We start from the raw sequence: 25,359 nt of genomic DNA on the forward strand, positions 1-25,359 counted from the left end.
CTAGAAAACTCAAACTGGATAACAGGAGATGGAAAGATGTCCCCAGACCTCGTCGTGGACATCATTGGTTATGTAGCTGCCTTGTGTAAATTACCTGATAGGACCTTTAAGATCTCCAAAACGATCGCGCACACCCCAGGCATGTGCTTACTAGACTTATTGAACGAGGTAGAGATGCAGTGTAGCAAAGCAGGAATGGTTGAAACAAAATCACATTCTAGTAGAATGAGAGTGTCTGAGACAGTATCAGCGGTGAAAACAGCTACAACTACCCCAAACAGAGAACAAAATCGATCGCGACCCGAAAGCAGGCAGAGCAAACAACTAAACGTGTCAAGGCTACGATCACAAACACCAGGCTACAGGGAGTTTCATAAGTTTCCACGCACCCCGATCAGATCTCGCGCCACAGACACCACTAAATATGGGAAGTCACCTCGTAGATTACAGTCAAGAGATAGGTCCATTCTATGTCATTATTGTGCAAAACCAGGACGCACTAGGGATGAATGCTTTATCAAAACAAAAGAGGATAGACAAAAGACACAAGGATTTGGTCCATTCTGTAGACATCATAGGTGCCAAGGGCACTGGACCAGTAACTGCAAAACAGTAGAAAAAATCAGTGTCTATGTTCAAATCTGGGGAACACCAAGTCTTGTCAAAAAACGAACAAACGTACAGAATAGCAAGTCTAAAATTCACATAGGAAGCATGTTGGGAAATGAGTGTATCTTGATACCAGCTGCATGTGAGGATCAAAACGTTTCCTTATTTTTAGACACAGGGACTCCAGTGAACTTAATAAAACAAGAAGAAATAAATAGAATTTTTAGAAATAAGAAGAAAGTAACTTTTCTGGAAGAATCTGATTTAGATTTATATACAGTAGATGGAAAACAAATCACAGTAAAAGGTATGATTCGGTTAAACATCAGTTTCACAGAGACTACAAGACCAATCTCTGCATTTTTCTTTATCGCTGAAAACTTAGCAATTAAAGCTAATATGTTACTGGGCTTAAGATGCATAAGAACAGAGAAAATAACTTTACTCCCACAAATGAATGGAATAGACTTTGACAATGAATTCATAGAGGAAATACCATCAGAGCCCTCAACGATTAGTAAAAGAGAACTAAACAGAATTGGTAATATCAAAGATTAAACAAACATACACAAACAGATGAGTGTATAGATCCCCCCCCCCCCAGCCTCCAGGACTAGAAACCCAGGTAACGGTACTGATTTATCAGTTTTTCCCGCCCATCTCACGAATGATTTAGTTATACCACTTAACTCCTATATGAAAGTCACCATAAAGAGCAAGTTACGGAATAGTACTGTTCTTGTCTTAGAAGAATTATGTAAAGTAAAGGGATTGTCAGTAGAAAACGCATTATGTCAGATGAACGACGATGGGCAAACTCAGATATTCATAATTAATCACATGAATGGGGAAGTACAGTTGAAAAAGGGGACTTGTATAGTTAATAATGAAAAATGTCCCGCTCCTGTAATGGAAATAGTTTTAGCTGGAGTTACAAGTGAGATAAAATCTACGGATAGAGAAAGCATAAAAGAAAATTTATTTCACTCAGGTGAATTTAATGAAGAAACTGATTTGTTAACCCTGCTGGAAACACACAGGGACACCGTAGCATTACCCGGAGAACAGTTAGGGTGTACTAACCTGATTAATCACAAGATTACTGTGTACCCAGAAACACCACCAATTTTCATTCCAGCCTACAGAATCCCACCATCTCAGCGTACACTCGCAAACCAGTATGTCGATGAAATGTTAAAACCTGGCATTATTGAACCATCAGTCTCCCCGTGGAATGCCCCATTATTCTTCGTGCCCAAACTAAATGGAGAAATGCGTGCGATAGTAGCTTACCGTAAACTAAACAATCACACAATCCCAGACCGATTTCCCATGCCATTGCTAATCGACATCCTACAGAATATTGGACCAGAAAATAATGTATTTTCCACAATCGATCTGCTAAGTGGATATTATCAAATTCCGGTAGAACAGGAGTCACGTAAATACACTGCCTTTTCCACAAATAGAGGACACTATCAATATAGAAGGATGCCCTTGGGACTGGGGACAACCCCGGGCACATTCCAGCGTCTTATGAATTACGTATTGCCCGGAATTTTAGGACAAGGAATATTTGTTTATCTTGACCATATTATAATCGCAACGAAAGATATCACAGAACATCTCAAGAAATTAGACCTACTCTTACAAAAGCTTGGTGATGCTGGTTTAAAAATTAAGCTTTCTAAATGCAAATTTTGCTTTAAGGAAATAAATTTCTTAGGCCACAAACTAAGTTCTAATGGTATTCACACCACTGATGACAAAATACAGGCAGGGAGAGATTTTCCTGAACCCATTACGACTGACGAAGTTAGACAATTTTTAGGTCTAGCTGGGTAGCCAGGTGTCCACAATGTAAAGCACAATGCTCTTGTGTCCGTGGAGAAAATCCTATTACCTCCGCTCCACATAAAACTGGGCCTGATAAAACAATTCACCACAGCATTAGATCCCAATGGTTTAGCCTTTGCCGAAATACGAGCAATTGTTTCCGAAAGTTGTCTGACACAAAAGTTGCTGCTGGTGTTTGTTGGACCACAGGTGAAACACATGCTTGCATCCGAAACTCTGGAGATAAAAATGACAGGGGTCGAAAAAGGAGCTTGGAACGTGTTCAAGAACGTTGTCAATGGGTTTCTGGGCAACAACAAAGCAGAGAATTACAAGTCTCTTATTGAAGAACTGCTTGAAAATTACGGCAGAATGGGATGCAAAATGTCACTTAAGCTGCACAGTTTGCACTCGCATTTGGAATTCTTCCTCCAATTCTTGGTGATGTGTCGGGGGAGCACAGTGAACGGTTTCATCAGGACATACAATCGATGGAGAAGCGATACCAGGGAAGGTGGGATGAAGTGATGATAGGTGACTTACATATGGAACTTGGTTCGAGATGACAATACAGATCACAAGAGAAAACAACGGTCCAATGTTTACTTCTGAGCTTACTGATGTTGTTGGTTCATTGAGCTATCCTAGTAATTAACAGTTGTTTCATAATTCTTACTTGCTCGTTATATAATACTAGTACTACAATATGTCGTATAATGCAGTTGTTATTACAATAAAAATAGTGTTTTGAAGATTTTATGCATGTCCTTGCTGGTATACAAAACAAATATGAATTTCGTATTCAGCATACCAGACTTGATAGAGAAACACAAAAAATGGTAGCGAAACAGAAATTTCATAAAACTCTGTTACCTAGTTCTTTACTACTACAACAGCTAGATGATGATGATGCTGATGACGAAGAAGAAGAAGAACAACAACAACAACAAGGTAATGATGATGATGATAATGATGATGATGAAGGGGATGATGATAATGAACATGATAAAAAGCGAACTTGAATAATAATAATAATAATAATAATAATAATAATAATAATAATAATAATAATAACAATAATAATACGATGATGATGAATATAATAATAATAATATAACCTCTAGTAGTGGAGACATTATCCACGATAATCCATAGTCATTGTCCGGGAAATTTTGTACTTTCTTTTCAGTGTGTCTCCGAATTACGTGATGAAATTTTATTTGCAATTCATTTAACCACAAAGAGAATGGGTCCTCAGGTAGATTTATGAGAGCATTAACACAATCAAGACCAGTTTCAGGTGTGTGTGTGTGTGTGTGTGTGTGTGTGTGTGTGTGTTGTTTCTGGATGTGTGAATGTACTGTTGATGCTGTAGTTGTAGATACGTAGTTGTAAACGTCTTAATGATAGTTGTACAGTTGTGGATGTAGTTATAGTGTTGTATATGTATGGTTGTGATTGTAAATATCAAGTTGTAAATATTGCAGTTATGACTGTAGATGTGGTTGTTAACGTGCGGTTCTAGTTGTAAATGTGTTGCTGTAGTTGTGGTTATTGTAGCTGTTGACGCGTAGTTGTAAATGCTGTAGTTGTGGTTGTAGATGCGTAGTTGTAAATGCTGTAGTTGTGGTTGTAGATGTGTAGTTGTAAATGTTGTAGTTGTGGTTGTAGATGTGTAGTTGTAAATGTTGTAGTTGTGGTTGTAGATGTGTAGTTGTAAATGTTGTAGTTGTGGTTGTAGATGTGTAGTTGTAAATGTTGCAGTTGTGGTTGTTGTACTTGTAGACGTATATTTTCAATTGATGAAGTTGTGGTTGTTGGTATGTAATGATAAATGCAGCTTTGTAGTTGCAGTTGTAAATGTGTGGTTCTGGATGTATAGTTGCAGAGATACTGATGGTAGTTTTAGCTGTGTTCTTGTGAATGTAGTAATATACGTGTAATTGCAGGTGTATACCTGGATTTATAGCAGCGTTTACATATTCAAGCCAGTTCAATCATTCTTGTTGCGTATTTGTAAGGCCGTGCATATCTCCAGCCACTCACATCTGCGTCACTACCCACACACATTCTCTCTCTTCTGTGTACATTTGTTTATTGATTTCTACGTTTCTAACTTGTAGCGTGTTTGTTCTAACCTTCTGAAAATCCCTAATTCTTCTCAGCTCGGTTGATGGCCAAATATAGTCACATTTGTGGGTGGGTTTAGCTATGGGTCTTTTACGTAAACTTGGCCCAGATTTTCATCCTTTTGAAGCTTATTCCACGTAGCTCTGTTGCATAAAAAGACATTGCAAACGTTCGACACCCCTTTCATAGCACTTCTTCGTGATTAGCGTCATATTTTGGTGTCAGTCTATTGCTACAACTCAGCATTCAAGATAAAAGAGATGACAGTTCTGGTCCACGTTAGAGTAAGAATAGCATAGTAACCAAGGAGACTCATTCCTACCTCACAACTAAGGATCATCGTAGTTCACATAACGACGACTAAGTGTCGTCAGGTGAAAAGGAACAGACTATAGACATTTAGCTGCAGAGACGTAAATAGTGTAGTAAGAGAGAGAGAGAGAGAGAGAGAGTAAATAAATAAGTAACGTTGTACTCATATTAGTCATAATTAATTTTTCTTTAATATCTGTATACAGTTGTGCTTACCGTAATAATAATTCACCCCGATGTCTCGGGTTTAGAATTTAGGAAGTGAAATTCCAACTCCAATATTAATTCTACATGGCGATATATGACTGGTTTTATACAGTAGGTACCTCGGAGACCAACGATACTAGGTAATGTCTGCACTTTTTTAACAGAGAATGAACAGAGGAAAGACAAACAAACTAAATAAAAGACAAAAAAAACTTCCATTACACCACTGACAAGGTTGTCCATATAAAAATCAGGTGCGAAAGATATCACAGAAGTATTATTTACCATGAAATTATACTTTTAGATATATGTTTCACACATAATGTCCATTCTGTAGCCTAAGCTGCATTCACACACACGCACACACACACACACACAGTTCCTGGAATCATCGACAACATACCAACACAGTACCAGACACTAGGACACCTAACCTCAACACCGTACATGTTAGGCCATATAATATTACTGATGAACTGTACAGTATTAACTGTTCTCTCTTACCAAACCTAGCCTCACCTAACTTAGCCTAATCTACCCTAAGCTAACCTAATCTAATGTAATTTAACCTATCCCAACTCAAATACTTTCAAACTAACCTAGTCTAACTTCACCTCACCAATTCTACCCTACCCTAGAGAGAGAGAGAGAGAGAGAGAGAGAGAGAGAGAGAGAGAGAGAGAGAGAGAGAGAGAGAGACAGACAGACAGACAGACAGAGACAGAGACGGAGACAGAGAGACAAAGAGAGAAGGAGAGAACTCAATGACATTCCTCTTCGATAAGTGATTTATGATCTGCGTCACATTAGCTTCCGACAAATTTCATCCATTTATTTTCCTTGAAATGGTGACCTGATAGATTAGGGCTCTTAGGAGTCATTGCTAAAGTACACACACACATACACACACACACACACACACACACACACACACACACTGATATAAAAAGACGTCAGGTATGTTTCACGTATATTTATTCTCTCTCTCTCTCTCTCTCTCTCTCTCTCTCTCTCTCTCTCTCTCTCTCTCTCTCTCTCTCTCTCAGGGTTGAGTAGCGAGGGGTATCTTTGCAATATTCACCACGTTACACCTCCATGCCCCTTGACGTTTCCAGCACTGACTGACATCAATATCAAGTCCTAAGAATTCGCACCACTGGTGTTTAGATAATGACTGGCTGGCCGGATGGTGGAGACTGGAAGAGGTTTTGTATGTGTTAGTGGTTGGTGTGTTCGTGGCTGATTTAATTTGTTCGTGGTTTGTTTTTTTACGTGGTAGACTGTATATGTTCGCGGTTGGTTGTGTGTTCGTGGGTAAATAAACGTGTTCGTCGTAATGTGTATTCGTGGTTGATTGTTTGGGTTCATGGTTGGTTGTACGAGTTCATGGTTGCCTATGCGTGTTCATGGCTGGGTTTTGTGTTCGTGGCTGATTTCAGGAGCTCGTTCGTGGTCGAGTGTAGATTTTCGTAGGTAACTGTACGTGTTCGTGGTTGACTATGTGTATTTGTGATTAACTGACACGTGCAACTGTACTAGGCTAGCTTAACTGTTTGTTAGTGACTGTTTGTGTTTGTGATTGACTTAGAATTAGTGGCAGCCCGAGCATGGTGAAGAGTGTGTAGTTGATTGAACATAGAATATAGAAAGTGGTTGGATGCAAGTCTAAAAGTGTACCGCCACGAACAAAAGTTTGACTATAAAATTCCGAACTGGCTGTGACAATATAAGATTTTACATGAGCTAATTTTATGTGTTACCAGCAGTGAACACGCAAGAAAAAAGTATGAGAAATAAAGATACTATCTGTCACTTGTAGAAAATTAAGAAAATGAGAGGCAGGACACACCAGACTTGAAATGATCGGATCTTGAATTTGGCTCTCAATTGTATTTTGTTTTTCTCTTGGAGGGAACTGTTTTTGCGGGCTCATGGCCTTTGGTTCCTTCTTCCTCACATAAAAAAAAAAAAAAAAGACTATTTAGCAGAGGACTGTGGGTATTGTCCATGACTGTATATACCTGTCTGGGCATTGGTTTTGAATATGTGCGTGGTAGATTGAAAATAGACATTATTTTACAATGAACTGGACAGATATGGCGTACAATTCCAGTGTAAAGCTTCAAAACCGTATCAGAGCTTTAACGAGATACAGTATTGCAAAAAACATAAAAATTAATATGTTAAAATCCCTCTTCACTGTTTCAAAAATCCAGATATGTAAAGGAAACTCTAACCGAGAGTGGTGAGTTGGTGGCAATATAGCCCATTAAACTGGACAGACTTTGCCTAGTATCTCACGCTACCATTTTTTTTTTCTCTCTCTCTCTGGACCCCGCCTCACATATCCTAGGATCGAAAAAGGTCTTTGTGCTGAAGATTATAATGATGATTGTACAGCCATGAGAATAATTCGCCAACAATCCCCTGCCGGAAATGTGCCTTGCTTTCCATATTTCTCATTCTTCCCCGGACGACAGAGGGTATCCTTCCTTTTAATACACTTTTGCTGTCAACCTCATGTTGGTCACAAATGCTTCATGTAACACCTACTCCCACTGCCAGCAGAGAAGTGCCAGCCAACTGTTGCTCATGGTTGTACGTCTTCTTCTTCTTTCGGCTCTCCCCATAGGGGTCGCCACAGCGGATCACCTTCTCCATCTTACTCCGTCTTCTGCATCTTCTGTTACACCTACCACCCGCATGTCCTCCATCACTACATCCATAAACCTTTTCTTTGGCCTTCCTCTCTTTCTCCTGCCTGGTAACTCCATTTCCAGCATCCTCCTCCCGACATACTCATCCCTCCTCCGCACATGTCCAAACCATCTCAGTCTCGCCTCTCTAGCTTTGTCCCCAAACTGACGTACGTGCGCTGTCCCTCTAATATGTTTATTTCTAATTTTGTCTAACCTAGTCACTCCTAGTGAAAAATCCAACATCCTCAGTTCTGCTACCTACAACTCTGCCTCCTGTCTTTGTCAGTGGTACCATTTCCATTCCGTACAATTTGGCTGGCCTCACTACAGTCTTTTAAACTTTCCCTTTCATTTCTGCAGAGACTCTTCTGTCACAGATCACTCCTGTAACCTTTCTCCACCCATACCATCCAGCCTGCACTCTCTTTCTTACCTCTCTACCACACTTTCAGTTACTTTGTACCGCTGACCCCAGTAACTGAATTCATCTACCTTTACCACCTCTATACCTTGCAGCCTCACGGTTCCCCTGTCATCTCTCTCATTTACGCACATGTACTCAGTCTTGCTTCTGCTTACTTTCATTCCCCTTCTCTCAAGTGCATATCTCCATCTCTCCAGCTCTGCCTTGGTTTCCTCCCGGTTCTCCCTACATATCACAATGTCGTTCGCAAACATCATTGTCCACGGAGACTTCTGTCTAATCTTATCTGTCAATCTGTCCATCACTACTGCAAACAAGAAGGGGCTCAAAGTCGATCCTTGGTGCAATCCCACTGCACATCTCACTGCTGTTACACTATCGTCGTACATGTCGTTCACCACCCTCACGTACTTCTCTGCCACTCCTGACTTTCTCATACAGTACCACAGCTCCTCTCTCGATACCCTATCATAAGCCTTCTCCAAGGCTATAACCACACAGTGCGACTCCTTCTGGCTTTCTCTATACTTCTCCATCACCATTCTCAATGCAAATATGGCGTCTGTAGTACTTCTCCCTGGCATAAAACCTCACTTCTCCTCTCAGCCTGGCTTCCATCACTCTTTCCCATATCGTCATTGTATGGCTAGTCATCTTCATACCTCAGTAGTTGCTGCGGCACTACGCATCACCCTTGTTCTTGAAAATCGGAACTAGAACTACAGTAGAACACTTTTTCTCCACTCCTCCGGCATCCTCTCACCCTCAAGGATTTTTTAAAACTATCTGGTAACCCACGTCACTGCCATCTCTCCTAAGTTCCTCCATGCTTCCACTGGTATACCATACTGGGCCCACTGCCTTACCATCCTGCATCCTCTTCATGGCATTTCTCACTTCCTCTCTGCTGATCTCTTGCACTTCCTGATTCACTACTTCCAGCTCTTCCAACCTTCTCTCTCTCTCTCTCACATTTTCTATATTCATCAGTTCTTCGAAATACTCCTTCCACCTTCTTGGTATACTCTCCTCACTTGTCAGTACATTGTCATCTGCATTCTCTATCATTCTAACATGCTGCACATCCCTCCCAGCTCTGTCTCTCTCCCTGGCTAATCGGTACAGGTCTTTTTCCCCTTCTTTACTATTCAACTTCTCGTATAGCTTCTGGTATGCCTTTTCCTTTGCGTCAGCAACCTCTTTCTTGACTATGTTCCTCGTCTCCTTATACTTCCGAATGCTTTCTTCGTCATTGTGTCTATCCATTTTCTTCTTTGCCTGCTTCTTCCTGTTTATGCTGTCCTGAACTTCCTCATTCCACCACCAAGTCTCTTTTTCTTCCCCCCTCTGTCCCGATGTCACCCCAAGTATCTTCTTGGCTTTCTCCCTCACCACTTCTGAGATAACTGCCCATTCGTCCTCGTCTTCCCTGCCTCCGAAAGCCTGGCTCACCTCATCCCTAAATTTGCTACTGAAGTCTTGCTCCTTCAGTTTCCACCACCTAATCCTTGGTTCAGCTCTCACTTTCCTCTTTTTCTTCACTTTCAAACTCATCTTACCAACGAACACCCTATGCTGTCTTACCACACTCTACCCTGGCACTACCTTAGAATCGCTGAATTCTTTCAAGTTATATCTCCTACATAGGATATAATCTATCTGTGTATTCCTTCCCCCACTCTTATACGTAATCCTGTGCTCCTCCTTCTTCTTAAATAAAGTGTTTACTACAGCCATCTTCATCCTTTTGAAAAATCAGCACCTCTGATCCTCCACGTTCCGCTCCCCGACACCGTACCTGCCTGTCACCTCCTCGTCACCACTGTTTCCTTCTCCATTATGCCCATTCAAATCCGCTCCCATAACCACCCTTTCCTCCTTGGGTATGCTCTAAATCATTTCCTCTACTTCACTCCAACTCTCTTCCTTTTCCTCCAAGTCACACCCCACTTGTGGGGCGTATGCACTGATGACATTAATCAGGACCCCCTCAATTTTCACCCTCAAACTCATTACTCTATCCAACACTCTCTTCACCTCTAATACACTATCTATATACTTTTCCATCACTACCACTCCTACACCATTTCTCCTCCCATCCACGCCATGGTAAAACAACTTGAACCCTCCTCCAATCATACTCGCTTTACTTCCCTGCCATTTTGTTTCCTGCACACACAGTATATCCAACGTTCTCCTCTCCATCATATCGGCCAGCTCTCTCCATTTACCCGTCATCGTGCCCACATTCAAAGATTCCACTCTCATCTCCACTCTTCTACTCTCCCTTCTCTCCCGCTTCCTCTGAAACTGTCGTCCTCCTCTTCTCCTCCTCTCCTTCTTTTGTCCAACAGTCGCATACTTTCCATCTTAATTTCAGGGATACTCCCAAGGATTGGTACAGGGAATGCCTTCTTCAGTAAAGCATTTAGTATAAATAATAGGGTCAGGTCACTTTGCCCGCAGGAAGGAGTTGAGTCCATCGACACATGGAACCAGTTTTTCGAGCAGCGAACGCTATTTGCAAATGATGGAATACACTTGAATGCCATTGGTTCTGCCCACCTAGGTCGTGTGCTTAGAGATGCAGTAAGTTTTTTCTGGAGAAAAAACAAGCATCAAGGGAGGCAAACGTAGATGTCATACGATCCGATGAATCAATATGTAATTGGAGCTTCACACATCACAAAGGAAAACCATTAAAGCTCTTCTTGTAAATGCGCGTAGTCTGTGTAATAAATTTTCTAATTTAGAGGCCCTTGTCTTTACTGAAGATTATGACGTAATTGGCATAACAGAATCGTGGCTAAATACTGAGCAAAGACATTTTCTAGCAGAGTTTAATTTACCAGGCTATCACATTTTCAGTAGTGAAAGGAATAATCGAGCAGGGAGCGGTGTGTTGTTATATATTAAATCAGGATTTCATCCAATCTTAATTACCAAGCCATGTATTGAAAACATAGTCACTATTTATATGCAGCTTAGGAATGAATCTTGTCATAAAATCACACTTGGGTTAATTTATCGTCCACCCGGTCAGCCACTCAACATAGATAATAAAATCTACGATCAAATTTCCGAAATGTCTTGTATGCAAAGCACTGTAATATTTGGTGATTTTAATTTACCAGTTCCAAAATGGGGAAAAGCGCTATCCTCACACACCAGGTTAGACCTATATACAAACTTGCAGGAAAGTTCTCTGTGTCAATTTGTAAATTATCCAGCGCGTGGAGCTAACATCCTAGATCTTGTCTTAGCCACATCAGAAAACGTAGTGAGTAATGTTACCGTAGGAGAAGAATTTAGTACAAGTGATCATCGCACAGTTACATTTAACATTAAATTCAGTGAAGACAATGTCAGGGCCAGTTGCGAGAAAGTGCCTGACTTTTGGAGGGCAAGTTTTAAGAAATTAAGGTCAACTGTTGGTGTAGGTAACTGGCATCATATTGCCAAAACTTTAGATATCAATGACGCATGGAATTATTTTACAGAAACCCTCAACAGTGCTGTCAAGTTATGTATACCAATGCGCAACTGCAGGCCTGCCAAAAATTCTAAACCCAAATGGTGGAACTCCGACATTAAACACTGTCTGGAAGCAAAAAATCTTACATATAAAAAGTATAATACCGCAAAGAGTCAAAGTTATAAAAATAAATACGATGCCCTTCAACGGAAAGCAAAAAAATTAATTAAATGCAGTAAGAAAAACCTTGAGGCACATATTGCAAGTATCAGTAAATCAAATCCTAAAGAATTTTTCAGATACATAAGAAGCAAAAAGGTAATAACTCCAACAATCGGTCCCTTAATCACAGATAACGGAGAGCAACTGATGATGAAACTATGATGGCAAAAATTCTCAATACTTTCTTTGCGTCAGTATTTACAACAGAAAATATACATACAATTCCTGCTGTTTCCCCCATTCCTATAGAAGAGGACAACATAATCACTGACATTACAGATAGTGATTGCGATGTACTACTTGCATTTGGCAAATTAAAAGAGAATAAAACACTGGGACCGGACAAAATTTCTCCACGTGTTTTGAAGGAACTACAGAATGAAGTTGCAAAACGTTTATCTGAACTTATTAATTTGTCACTTAAAAGCAGTAATGGGCCACATGAATGGAAACTTGCTAACATAACCCCAATATTTAAAATAGGCAACAGAGCACAGCCGGAAAATTACCGCCCAATTAGTTTAACATCTGTGATTTGCAAATTGCTTGAAACTATTATCAGAGATAAGTTTGTGAAACACTTAGAATCAAACAATCTCATCAAAGATTCTCAACATGGTTTTCGTAATAATCGCTCTTGCCTCACGAATCTGCTGGACTTTTTCAATTATATACTGAGCATATATGACGACACTAAATCTGTCGATGTTGTGTACCTTGATTTTCAAAAGGCTTTTGACAAAGTTCCACACAAAAGACTCCTTCAGAAGCTAAAGGCACATGGTTTCAGCGGCAGTGTTCTTGGGTGGATGGAAGATTGGCTCACCGGACGAAAGAAAAGAGTTGTAATAACCGGAAAAGCGTCAGACTGGATAAACGTTACAAATGGAGTGCCGCAGGGTTCAGTGTTAGGTCCTATTCTTTTCTTAAAATATATCAGTGATATTGATGAAAGATTATGTTGTAAAATTTCAAAATTTGCTGACGATATTAAAATAACTAACAGAGCAGAGACAGCACTGCAAAGGCAGGCAATTCAGATAGATCTTGATCGACTGTTCAACTGGGCCCAAGTTTGGCAAATGGATTTCAATATTAATAAATGCAATGTGCTAAACATTGGCAGTAAAAATCCAAGAGCTAGTTATAGCATGAATAATGTCCAACTTGATAGGGTAAACCATGAAAAGGCCTTAGGACTTAAAATAACAAACGATTTGAAACCAAGCAAACAATGCACAGAAGCTGTGAAAAAGTCAATAAATCGATTGGATTCATAGGCAGCGCATTTGATTATAAATCTGATAATATTGTCCTCATTTTGTACAATTCCTTAGTACGCCTCCACTTGGAGTATTGCATACAGTTTTGGTCACCGTATTATAAAAATGACGTGGTAAACTTGAAAGAGTGCAGCGATGGATGACAAAGATGATACCTAGACTGAGAAATAAACCATACGAGGAACGTTTAGAACCCCTGAATCTATTTACCCTAACTAAACGGAGGTTACGAGATCTAATTCAAGTATTCAACATAGTCAAAGGACATGATGACATGGTTGTTGATAAATACTTCACAGTTGATCACTTGAATTATACTAGAGGCAATGGGCATAAAATAATTGGCAAACGATTCCAGTCGCATGAAGCTAAGCATTTCCTCTTGAAAAGAGTTGTACAGTAAATGTATAGAGTAAATTGCTCTCCAATGTAGTAAATTCTAATACAGTACTGACCTTTAAAGGTCGCCTGGATAAGTATTTGTCGTCTAACTCCCAGCTTAATATGTTTACTCCTGAATAAAACACTTGTGTATAATTTTTTATTTTTTTTATTTTTTTAGGGCCTGGATCAATTTATTAAATGCAAATATAGTATATGAACAGACTAGGATATGCACAGATAGCGCTGAGTTAATGGTCACTACTCATACTTTCGACCTGTGATGGACTGTGGATCTCTGAGGGTCCCTGTTAGTCAAGTGACCACCATCGGAATTTTTTTTAATGAGCCAGGGGTCACTACTTCAGGAGGTGACTTGCGTGCTTGTCCCGCATGGGAACGCTCCTAGTCTCAGTGGAATGAATGGAGCTGGGGCCTGATTGACTGCTGCCTACCTTAATAGCGCCAGGCAAGGCTGCTGCACCACTACATCCACACTGTGCACTGTGCAATTTCCACACTGTGTCTGCAGACGCCCCGTTAACTCAACGTACCCGTACATGGTGTCATGCATTATTTATTTATTCTATTATATATTTTACTTTACTACTTTCTCTTTCAGGTTATTCATACTGGTAGCTTATAGACAAAGTATTATAGAATGTAACTCTTCCTTTTCAGTCTTTCCTATGAAATTTCCATGTCAGTTTTCCCATGCTGTATAGTGGTTTTTCTCACTTTTTCTTACCAGTTTTAACTGGAGGGTTTGGAGGTGGGGGGAGCCTTCTTGCTTTACTATCCTTATCCTTCAGCATGTAGAGTTAGATCTCGTAGTCATAATCTACTCTGTAACAAACAGCCTCGAAAGGACCATAAGGTCTGTTGCTGTTTGCTTTCCTTTGTACCCTTTGTACACCGGCCCCCTGTTGGACAACAGCACCGGTGGCGGTCGTTGTTGATCCGGGCCACTACCGATCCAGTACGAAGTTTCCTTTTGTGCTCCGCATATTGAGATGGCTAGGGTTTTTACGCCGGATGCCCTTCCATGACGCAACCCTTCCCAGTTATCCGGGCTTGGGACCGGCACTGAGTTGCACTGCCTTGTGTCCCCAGTGGCTGGGTTGCTGCTCATGGTTGTACAACTGTACAAAAAAGTATCGTTACGACGTTGTGCTAAACAATATGACAAACGACGATGGTTTATGAAAAACAAGCAAAGGGCTAGGAAACTGTTGGTATCCCTGCATATCCAACAGTGTTGGTTATGCATGGGATACAAGAGGCATTTCCTGTGTCTGAGGTAATAAATGCGTCGATATGGATGTATCAACCCTTTGGAAACAGCAGCCATTGTAGTGTTCGTTACGTATGTATCGGACCCCTAAGTAACGATACTTTTTTGTACACCTGTACATAGGTAACAATTCGTCGCTGGAAGAACGAGCAGGTTTAAATCAAGATAAAAGAGGAGGTTGGAAATCCAGGAAAGAGTCATTCTTGAAGTCTCTTTGTCGGAGCTTTTCATTAGAGGATGCGGTGTTAGGAAGCACAGTAATAAAAATAGAGGTTGAGAGATAAGTGATAGAATAGAGAGATAGGCTGAATGACAACGATATACTGGTAGAAAGATATCGATTTAAAAAGAATAAAAAGTGTGTTGATTCGATAGACAGGCTGACAGTGATAGCTAGATACAGACTAACAGATACATAGATAGACAGGAAGATAGACTGACAGATATATAGAAAGGCAGATACAGACTGACATAAAGATAGACAGATACACAGGTAGATAGACAAATAGATAGATCGATGCAGAAAGAAATTCCAAGAAATGTTCGAAAGAGAACTAATCCAAAAAATGGAATTATGATCCACACTTACGACAAAGGCCAACAGTCACTGCTTATCACCAAACTTCACGAATTTCAGAGTTGGCGCCCAGTCAGGTAAACAGTGCTATCAGTGTTTGCACAGCCAACGATCAATATTTCCTTTACGCCTTCTCAAAACCAGAGCCAAACCCACAATAACTAGAAAAAACACAAACGCTGAGAGAGTGAGAGAGAGAGAGAGAGAGAGTATTTGGGGCGGGGGAGATTCAGAATTCTATATTTATTACCGCATTCCACACTTTTCTTATAAAAGCGTTAGTACCTGGTGAAATGCAATAATTTCTTGGATGTATTGTATGGCTGGGGTCATTTATAGTCTGCATACCCAGGTTTTGAAGTTATGAAGTGAGATTCTTACCCGCCATAGTGTTACTGTTTATTTAGACTTTAGAGATACATCATTTGGACTTGATACAGTATCGACAGGGTGTTATGAAATTAATGATCGAAAAAAGGCAAATTGTGTATAATGCATGTTTATCCCACAGGATTTCATTCACTCAGAACACACACACACACACACACACACAATGCCAGATACATCGGCAATAAAAACACAGAGCTGAATAAGCGAATCCAAAGATTTTCTCCTTTCATACTCTTCTTTCCATCAACAATAATATATCATCATCATCTCATCCTTAACATCATTACCCTCACCATCGTCATTCCTATATCCCTTGCCATCATCACAATCTCTCTCTCTCTCTGCTGGTGCTGCTGCCACACACCAGTAAGATGAGGGATCATTGAGACTGTCCAGGCTTTTTCTAGGACCCCACACAGTGCCTCAGCCCCAACACTTAATTTTCACTTTATCCTTGTTACCGTGGAACGATTTTACTCAGCTTCTGGCAGAATTTTTCGATCTCTACGGGTAAGGCTTCGCCATTTTTTTTTTTTTTTTTTTTTTTTTTGCATACTAAAAATCTCCTGGGGGTAGCAAACATGAAGACGCCACGTTTCCGTAAATCATTTAAATATTGAATGTCTTGGGCGTTGGGGAAGGGATGGTGTGAAGGACTGATTTAGAATATACAGTACTGGTATTTACTTTAGATTTGAGATCAGGAACGCTAGCTGGGTATTGCATTAAAGATTTTGTCAGAGGAGGTGTGTGTGTGTGTGTGTGTGTGTGTGTGTGTGTGTGTGTGTGTGTGTGTGTGTGTGTTTAAAGAATCATGGGAAATGTATGCCAGCTGGCACACTACAAAGCTACACTGATGCTGACAAGAGGACTACACATGGTGGCGCTGCGTACACAAATTGGAGCAGTTGCAGCATCCACCGGGGAGTCATACATTCTCATAATTCCCTGCACCTCACCACGGGAAGGACTTGTTGCGACCCTTATGAGGCGCTGTCTACCTCAAGGAGATGCATGATCCCTATACGGTGTACGTACCGTAGGCCACTGTACCTGCAGCAAGGCCCAAAAGAACCAGTCCATCCACCTACCTCTCTTTTGGAACTAATCTCACGATCGGACATAATCTCATGGCCGTAACTAATATCAAGACTGGAACTAATCTCACGATCGGAGCTAATCTCACGGACGGAACTGATCTCACGGCAGGAACTAGTCTCGCGTCCGGAACTATCTCATGGTCGGAACTAATTTCATGGTCAGAAGAAATGTCAAGGTCGGAACAAATCACAGGACTGGAACAAATCTCAAGGCCGGAATTAATCTCACGATCGGAACTAATCTCATTGTCGGAAGTTATCTGACGGCTGGAAGTAATCTCACGATCAGAACTTACTTCACGGCCTGAACCAAGTACAGTCAGCCAAGAACACATACTAACCAAGGACACGTAAAATTACCCATGAACACATGCAGTCAACCACAAAATCATAATCAACCACGGACACATACAGTTAACCACGAACGCACGTAGTCAGTCACAAACACGTACACTCAACCAAGAACACAGTCAACACGAACAAATACAATCATCTATAAACATATACCATGAAAACATACACTCAGCCACAGACACATACAGTCAACCACGAACATATGCAGCCAACCACGAACACGTACATTCAACCACGGACGAACAGTCAACTATGAACACATACAACCACGAACACGTACAGTTAACCACAAACACATACAAAATCTCCTGCAGTCTCCACCATCCAGCCAGCCAACCATAATCTGAACACTAGCGGTGTGAATTATTCAGTGCCTTGATATTAATGTTAAGGCAGTGCTGAAGACGTCATGGGAGAGAGAGAGAGAGAGAGAGAGAGAGAGAGAGAGAGAGAGAGAGAGAGAGAGAGAGAGAGAGAGACTTTACATTAAAGAAAAAAAAAACGACTGTACTTTGACTAGGACTGAGGACAACTCTAACGCACAACAAATTATAAGCCAAAAGATAATGCCTGATGGAGATGGTATTAAGTAAATATATGGATCCTGATTTTGGGATATCGGTCGACGGTAAATATTGTTGCACAGAGTTTATTCTTCATCAATATACAAACTTACATACATACATATATACATACACAGTAGTAGCGGTAGTAGCAGTTGTAGCTGCAACTTGAAGCTCATCTAAGCGTGAACCTGGTGGACTGCTGCTCAAATGTACCCGTCTTCCCCCGTCCACCATCCTCCTTTCCAGGGACAGGAACGGGACTAAGGGACGTTTCTAAAACCAGGCAGTTCCACCTCCCGGGCACACCGATGCTACCACGTGAAGGCATCCTTTTCCACCACCATCACACATACAAACATACACACATACAGAGAGACATACATACATACATACATAGACATACAGACATACTGTATATGCGTATACAAACTTATCTCTCAGTATATAAATCACTTTCTTTATTCACACCTACGTATATTATATGGCATTCATAACCACAGTGGTACATACGTGAATTCTCCCTCTCTCTCCGTCTACTTATCTATCTATATATCTCTCCTTAAACATGCAATAAAATGCATTTTTCGATTATTACTGAGGTTGCATCGAAGAGATATCCAGCTATCGTATACCGACAAGTGGTGTGGCCTGTGTGTCCATCCAACACAATTAAACCTAACATCATATGCTAAACATATAGTGTATGTATTCACCTTACACAAGAACACATACCCCAAGCTTCATATACACTAGCTCCTAAAAGTATCTTTTAAAGTGTGGTGCGAAGAATGGCAAAATGAACAGAATGAAACATTATTCCCAGCCACTTGTCGTCTCGGTACGGTTGGTACCCATGGTTAGCCATCGTACGTGGCACTGCTAATAAGCAAATCAACGCCACTATGTGACTGCAAACATCCGTCGACTTATAAATGATAACAGTTCAGTAATATTTATACCTCTGTGTTAAAGAATATAACCCATTACACACATTATATTGTGATAAATGCATCTTGGGAAACACAGTAACTGCAACGGGCAGAGTTGACATTTTCGAATAAAAAGTGACTGCGATGGGCTGAGTTCTCATGTTCGAATATAAATGAGGGAATGCATTCTCCAAGCTAGGCCTATATTAGACCATATAGCCCTGATAGGGTGATGAGAGCAACGCGGGTGGGGCGTGAACTCGGTACCTCACGGTCTTGAGCTAGGCACGCCACCATGGAATCACCCAGCCACCCCTGAATATAAATGAAACTCAGATTATTAAACAGCATGAGAAAAATACCCATCACAATCCTTTCGTTATCACAACTACGAATAGATTAACAATGCAGAGGTTAATAATAACCTATAGGGTCTGCATGTCGGACAATTTTAACCACACAGTATTTATACATATTACCCGCATGGGTAAGATTGAAATTTGGAATACAAATGTGGGCGATTGTGTGCGTGTATGCGCCAACGCAAGATCGTGCAAGCAGAGTGAGAGAAGAGGTCTGGACAAATGTAGAAGTGTGCATGGAAAAGTTTGGAAGGAGTGAGAAAGTGTTGTTGATTGGTGACATGAATGGTAAAGTAGGGAATGTGAAGGTGGATGGAATAGTTGGTGAGTGGGGTGTGCCTGCTGAGATAGATGAGAATGGCAGTGCGTTAGTGGACATTTGTGCCGGGAGGGGGTTGGTGATAGCCAATACCCTCTTCAGGCACAAAATGATCCACAGGTATACATGGCGAATGATGAGAAGGGTGGGTGGTGAACTGAATGAAAGGAAGGCAATGATTGATTATGTGTGTGTGGATGAAAGGATGCGAAGATGTGTAATGGATGCAAGAGCTTATAGAGGTTGGGGGAGTGGACTTTCTGACCACTACTTGGTGGAGGCCAGAATCAAGATCCAAGTAAGATGGAGAAATAGAAGAACTGAAGGACGGGAGGAAGGAGTAGTTGCAAGGAGAGTAGAGTTGTTACAAGAGGATGAGAAAAAGGCAGAATATAAGAGAGAAGTGGAGGAACGATTGGGCAAATATGAACTGGAGCAAATAGGGGACGTGGATGGAGTGTGCAGGATATTCGCAGAAGAAATATGTGCAGCATGTGATGTGGTGTGTGGGGTGAAGAGAAGACAGAGGGGGGTGCAAGGAACAGCATGGTGGAATGAAGAGGTGAGGCAGGCTGTGGCACAAAAGAAAAAAGCATACAATGAATGGATGAGAAATAGGGACGTGGAAGAAATTGAGAGGTGGAAGAGAGAGTTATATGTAGAAAGGAAGAGAGAGGTGAAAAGATTAGTAAGAGAGAGTAAGAAGAGAGTGGATGAGGAATTTGGAAGGAATTTGAGTGTAAAGTGGAGGGACTGTAAGAAAATGTTCTGGAATGAGGTGAAGAGAGTAAGGCAGGGTGGCAGTGAGGTTAGCAGGGGAGTGAAAGATAAAAATGGTAGATTACTAATGGAGAAGGGAGAAAAAGTGAGCAGATAGAGAGAACATTTTAAGGAATTGTTGAACATTGAGAATGGACGTAATGCGAGTAGAAGTGGCTGGGAGAAAGGAGGGAGGTGAGAAGACAGGAAGAAATCAGTAGGATAGAAGTTGTGGAAGCAATGAAGAAAGTCAAATTGGGGAAAGCCCCAGGAATTGATGGAGTGTGTGGTGAAATGCTGAAGCATGGGGGAGAGATTGTAGTAGAATGGATGTGGAAGATGTGCAGATTGGCCTGGGAGGAGGGTAGAATCCCGGAGGATTGGAAGTCAGGAATAATTATTCCCTTGTACAAAGGAAAAAGGGGAAAAAGAAGTGTGTGGTAACCATAGGGGCATTTATCTTTTTAGTATAATATTAAAAGTGTATGGTAGGATACTTATTGACAGAGTTAGAGAAAGAACAGAGAAATTAGTTAGAGAAGAACAGGGAGGCTTTAGGAAGGGAAGAGGTTGTGTAAATCATGTATTCATTCTTAGATCTTTAGTGGAAAAGTTTCTAGAGAAGAGAAAGAAGTTGTATGCGGCCTTCATGGATTTGGGTGGATAGACAAGGATTGTGGAAAGTATTAAGAATATATGGAGTAGAAGGGAAGTTGTTGAATGCTGTGAAAAGTATGTATGACTGTGCTAAGGCTGCAGTGCGTGTGGATGGTGAACTAAGTGAATTTTTCTCTTTGAAGGTTGGGTTGAAGCAGGGATGTGTCATGTGTCAATGGTTGTTCAAGGTGTACATGGATGGAGTAATAAAAGAGATACAAGGTAGAGCAGTGGGTGTTGGAGTGGTACTAGTGAGAGAGGATAGTGTTTGGAAACTCCCTGTACTGTTGTTTGCCGATGATACTGTGTTGTTAAGTAAAGACGAAGGGGAGCTGCAAGACTTGATAGATGAGTTTGGAAGAGTGTGTAAGAAACGGAATCTAAAGGTGAATGTAGGGAAGACTAAAGTGATGGTCTTTGAGAGAGGTGAAGTCAGTGAATGTATAGTGAGGTTGGATGGTGAGGAAATGGAAAATGTGAGTACGTTTAAGTACTTGGGGAGTGTCATGAGTAAGGATGGAAGTTTGGGGGGTGAAGTGTTTGAAAGGGTACAACAAGGATGAAAGGTTGCTGGTTCCTTGAAAACAGTGATAAGAAACAGGGAAGTGAGCATGGAAGTGAAAAAGTTACTACATGACAGTATTGTGATACCAACTCTAACGTATGGAAGCGAAGCTTAGATGTTGTTGGAAGGACACAATTCAAGAGTGAGAGCAGTGGAATGAGTTATTTAAGAGGAGCCTGTGGAGTCACATGGAGAGACAGGCTGACAAATGAGGATATAAAGGAGGTTTGTGGTGTGGATGTGGATGTGATAGGAAGCGTTAGGAGGAACACACTGAGGTGGTTTGGCCATGTGGAGAGGATGAAGGGTGAGAGACTGACGAGGAGAGTGTATGTGAGTGAGGTGGAGGGGGGAGAGGGGGGGAGGCCGAGGATGAGATGGAGGGATGGGGTGGAGAGGTATATGAGAGAGGGGGGTGTGAGTTGGGAGCGGGGCAGTGAACTGGCGGGGGACAGGGCGACGTGGAGGCGATTTGTTTGTGGCCACCCGTTACAGGATTGAAGCGTCTGGCAATAGATAGATAGATAGACTACCCGTATGTGGCGATATCTCGGTTTCGGAAGGTATTGTGGTGTGGTGTTTCATTACGTGAATGGCACAGCTTCACAGTAGGTGTCGTGGCTACAGAGTCATTTTAGTATCTGTCTGTTCTGGATGCGGCGGTGTATACACTGGTTATTAGATGAATAAAAGGAGCCCCCCCCCCCTCCCAAAGTGTGTTTAACCTTACCTTGTATTTATTTTACATATATAATGTCCAAAATAAGAATGAATCTCGCATGTCACCTCCACAATACGGCTGGTGTATCAGTGACCAACGGGTTTATACGCTGCTCTGGGGATTAGTTTCAGATAAGTTCGTTTACTGTCTTTACATTTCGTTTATCTCTACCTGTTTCTATAATATTTTTGTGCCGTTCACATTATACTGGGTGTCATATGTCTTCCAGTCATAATCACAGATACTATATAAACACTTTCTCAAAATATATCAATTCTGGGAAAGCTTGTGCAACATTTATCTAGCGTGATAATAGCCTTGTGCTGACACTCGCGAAAGCATTCCAGCTGAACCATAGAAAGATTAACCGTGCCTATGTTAAAACTAACTAGTGTCATCATAATAACATGAAATATATCTATATATGACAAAGTGATTAGTATTACATTAGGAAAAAATAAACGGTATATAAAATCCCAGGTCATATACAGGTGTATGGCCAACCATTCCCCAGCATGCAGAGCTACCAGCTTTGTTGCCGCTTCATGCAACACGTGTCAGATATATCGTCCATTGTGTTAGAATGTACAGCACTTTATTTTAAAGTTTCTTTTGGGAGCTAGTGTACCATAATGTACAGTATGTCATTTAGTATCCACCTGATAGTGACACGTGCCCCGAAATTCATGTACCAAAAAGTGTGTGTAGTTTCTTTATCCACCTCATAATGGCACATGCCTCCAAATTCATGTATCGTAAAGTCTGTGTAGTCTACTGTATGTATCCACGTAATTCAATCACACATACTTCAGTCTTTATAAAGTGTAGTGGTAATAGCTGAAACCCCAAGTTCATCGATATGTGAAACTAATGGACTGCAAACGGAAGCTGCCCTCCTCCTGCAGTCCACCATCCTTCTCTTGGGGGACAAGGAGGGTTCTCTGTATAAACATGCAGTGTAGCCAACTGACCATATCGGTGACACCACGTGAAGGCGACCCTCTCCAGGCATACCACCAAGAATGCTATCCTATGTATCTACCTAACACAGTTACACATTCCTCAAACTGGCGTGTCAGGAAGCAGTAAGGGGGCGTCAGGACAGCTGCCCGATAGGCGGTACACAATTCTACCAGGTAAAAGATTCTACCTATCTATCTAATGCCAGACGCTTCAATCCCGTTTGGGGTGGCCACAAACAAATAGCCTCCATGTCGCCCTGTCCCCCGCCATTTCACTGCCCCGCTCCCAGCTCACACCCCTCCTCTCTCATATACCTCTCCACCCCATCCCTCCATCTCATCCTCGGCCTCCCCCTTCCTCTTCCCCCCTCCACCTCACTCACATACACTCTCTTCGTCAGTCTTTCACCCTCCATCTTCTCCACATGGCCAAACCACCTCAGTGTGTTCCTCATAACGCTTCCTATCACATCCACATCCACACCACAACGCTCCTTTATATCCTCATTCGTCAGCCTGTCTCTCCATGTGACTCCACAGGCTCCTCTTAAATAACTCATTTCCACTGCTCTCATTCTTGACTTGTGTCCTTCCAACAACGTCCAAGCTTCACTTCCATACGTTAAAGTTGGTATCACAATACTGTCATGTAGTAACTTTTTCACTTCCATGCTCACTTCCCTGTTTCTTATCACTGCTTTCAAAGAACCAGCAACCTTTCTTCCCTGCTGTACCCTTTCAAGCACTTCACCCTCCAAACCTCCATCCTTACTCATCACACTACCCAAGTACTTAAACGCATTCACAGTTTCCAATTCCTCACCATCCAACCTCGCTGTACGTTCACTGACTTCACCTCTCTCAAAGACCATCACTTTACTCTTCCCTACATTCACCTTTAGATTCTGTTTCTTACACACTCTCCCAGACTCCTCCACCAAGCCTTGCAGCTCCCCTTCGTCTTCACTCAACAACACAGTATCATCTGCAAACAACAGTACAGGGAGTTTCCAAACACTATCCTCTCTCACCAGGGCTACTCCAACGTCCACTACCCTACCTTGTACCTCTTTTATTACCCCATCCATGTATAGATTGAACAACCATGGAGACATGACACATCCCTTTTTCAACCCAACTTTCAAAGAGAAAAATTCACTTAGTTCACCATCCACACGCACTGCAGCCTTCGCACCATCATACATACTCTTCACAGCATTCAACAACTTCCCATCTATTCCATATATTCTTAATACTTTCCACAATCCTTGTCTATCCACCCTGTCATATGCTTTCTCCAAATCCATGAATGCCGCATACAACTTCTTTCCCATCTCAAGAAACTTTTCCACTAAAGATCTAAGAATGAATATCTGATCTACACAACCTCTTCCCTTCCTAAAGCCTCCCTGTTCTTCTCCAATTAATTTCTCTGTTCTTTCTCTTACTCTGTCAATAAGTATCCTACCATACATTTTTCCTATTATACTAAGAAGACAAATGCCCCTATGATTACCACACACTTCTTTTTCCCCTTTTCCTTTGTACAGGGGAATAATTATACCTGACTTCCAATCCTCCGGGACTCTACCTTCCTCCCAGGCCAATCTGCACATCTTCCACATCCATTCTACTACTATCTCTCCCCCATGCTTCAGCATTTCACCACACACTCCATCAATTCCTGGGGCTTTCTCCGATTTAACTTTCTTCATTGCTTCCACAACTTCTATCCTACTGATTTCCTGTGATATAAGGACAATACACTTTTATTTCTCTTACAGACTTCCAACACGTGAGTTTGCACAGGCGCTGAAAGTGGGTTGTCGTGTTCCTTTGTCTGTTTGGTTATCATTCTTTCACTTTAACTGTTTCGTTCGTTTGCAGGCATCTCGGAATGAGCGGATCACAAACTTGGCTTCTTTTGTTCGATTTCTTGGAAAAAGGAACTTTCTGTGTACATCTATCCTGTGATTATTTCTACTTTTCATAGAAAGTAGATTAAGATTTTGCTAAGGCTCGACATCCATTCCATAGCGCTTCGTGAATTGTACCGTGTTTTTATCTTAATATTTAGTTACAGATCTGCATTAGAGATGGAGATGGCTGTTTCTAGCCAAGTTAAACCTACATCGAATATTTAGATGGTCGTGAAGTTGACTGACTTACTGAACGAATGACTGACTGATTGGCTGATTGGCTAGTTGGTTGTGTAGTCTTTGTCTG

General features: G+C 41.3%; 1 pseudogene; it reads left to right on the plus strand.

Moving 5' to 3' along the window:
* The window catches only part of LOC145416065 (uncharacterized), a 120,970-nt pseudogene that overhangs the window by 30,366 nt on the left and 65,245 nt on the right, over positions 1 to 25,359 (plus strand).

The sequence above is a fragment of the Coenobita brevimanus genome, chromosome 104 (assembly GCF_032717465.1).
Source record: "Coenobita brevimanus isolate Jiangsu-jjx chromosome 104, ASM3271746v2, whole genome shotgun sequence".
Lineage (NCBI taxonomy): Eukaryota > Metazoa > Arthropoda > Malacostraca > Decapoda > Coenobitidae > Coenobita > Coenobita brevimanus.